Raw genomic sequence first — 2,034 nt, forward strand, 5'->3', positions numbered from 1 at the left:
TCAATTTGGCTTTCAGTGCGTTGCATGACAAGGCATTTAATTAGCTAAAACCCTCATAGAGTCATGTTTGATTGCAAGTTGTGTGTACTCTCCACCGCTAAGTGTCATTTCATGTTAGATGGAATTAATGGAGGCTGAAGCACCCGTCATTCACCTCTAGGACAACCCTCTTGAACTCGTGAAGAATTATGGGCCTTCTCAGGTAAGATTACGTGCAGGTCTTTCTCAAGGGCATAATCTTAAACACAGCCAAACCTAAGGCAGCTTTGGGCAGCCCACCTTGATAAGATATGCAGACATTGTGACCTCACAAAGCGCCTGGTCTCCTAGCAACTGCGGTGTAACTCTCACAGCCTGCCGCCTGATTTGGCTTCATGGTAGGAAATTCATTAGGGTCCTGAGGCGGCCGCGAAACCTGGCAAGTGCGGCGGCCCCTAGCGGCCTCACATCCTGAGCAGCATGAAGAGGCGGAGGCGCTGGCCCAGGGCGGCCGTGGCCCCGGCCGTTGGGGGAGGAGCCTCTAGCGCTGCAGGAGGGGCCGCGCTGGAGCCGCCTGAGGAGAGGGTGGTGTACATGCGGTGGCAACCGTCCAACTGTCGCCGGCCAACAGCACCAAGGCGCTGATCGACGCTTTCAAGCTATTCCTGCCCCGCAGCACGGAGTTCAGGAGCTCCGACGCGGAGCTCTGGAGCTACCTCTGCAGCCTCAAGCACCAGTTCTTCCCCCACATTCTGCGCAGCAAGGACGTCTATGGCTACCTCCCTCCTGACCCTGGCCCCGGACCCCCGGCACCAGCCCCCCGAGGCCCGCCTCCAGACGCGCCCGCCAGCTGCCAGGCAGAGGCGCCACGGAGCCCGGACGGTGGCGGTCGGCCAGAGGAAGGTGCCGCCCCCGCCTCCGCTGTCCCGCGAGGATAGCAGCCCCCGCAAGCCCGCGGCCTCCGGGCCCTACTCCGGGGTCCGCACCCTAGAGGAGAGTGGGAGGGCGGCCACCCCGACGTTGACCACCTTCCCCACCATTCGCGTAGTAGGCGACGTGTGGGTCCAGAGCAGCCTGCCAGAAGCGCTACGCCAGGCGCGCCAAGTCCTGGGAGTGAACCTGGAACCCGTGGTGGGACTCCGCCTCTTCCCAGTGCCTGGGCGGGAGATGCGGGGCACCGCCGCGCGACCTCTCAGCCCCGGGACGGGTTGTGCCTGGAGGGATGAACCAGGGACAGCCGGGACCGCGTCCCCTAGTGCACTTTACGGGAGAAGAAGCACATGACGGTCCCGGCCAGCGCCCCCGGGATGCGCCGCCGCCTTCTGGGACTCCGGGGCAGCTGTGCCCCTCTGCTGCCTCCCAGCACCGGGTATGCGGAGGTAGAAGACCCCTGGACCGCAAGGGAGGTCCCCTTTCTTCCTAACCCCAGATTGAGATGTCTCCAGGACTGTAGGGGCAGATCCATGTTCTCTCTTGTTCCCTCATTGGTCTGAAGTCGTCAGAAGAAGCCATTCCACCGCCACCCCCTCCAAAGGAATTTGGTTCCATGCTCGTGTAATAAAGCTAGAATTCCCTTTCTGTTCACCCACCTCTGGCTCCTCCCGCCTCATTTTCTTTCTTTCTCTCCTTTTTTGACTGCCACTCTTTCTGGACGAAAGATCGAATATGTGTGGAAAGTTGTTGCAATAGTTGGTATTCTCAATACCAATGGCAATAGTGGGTATTCTGAGTCCCACACCTTTCCGAGTTAACTGGATTCCAACGCTTTGACCAAGGATATTTTCGAAGAATTTCTAAGAAATTCAAGCGTATCACTGTTAATAATGTAAGGATTTGTATGGCTTTGAATGTCATGGGCTCGGTGATTACTAACCAAAAGATTTAAAGTTCAACTGTGTACACATTCTTAAGACGTTTCTAAAGATTTTATATGGAAATGTAATGTTGATGTTTACTGAGCTCCTAAAGGAAATGGTAGACACTCGGGAAGTTTTGTTGAGTAAAATTAACTTGGGAAATTCTTTATAAGTGGGTAAAATTGAAAGTGCATTGAGA

General features: G+C 56.1%; 1 pseudogene; it reads left to right on the top strand.

Moving 5' to 3' along the window:
- Positions 1-339: 339 nt before the first annotated feature.
- LOC131503491 (coiled-coil domain-containing protein 71L-like) lies at positions 340-1,491 on the top strand (annotated as a pseudogene).
- Positions 1,492-2,034: the final 543 nt, after the last annotated feature.

This window comes from Neofelis nebulosa, chromosome Y, assembly GCF_028018385.1.
Source record: "Neofelis nebulosa isolate mNeoNeb1 chromosome Y, mNeoNeb1.pri, whole genome shotgun sequence".
In the NCBI taxonomy this organism is placed as follows: domain Eukaryota; kingdom Metazoa; phylum Chordata; class Mammalia; order Carnivora; family Felidae; genus Neofelis; species Neofelis nebulosa.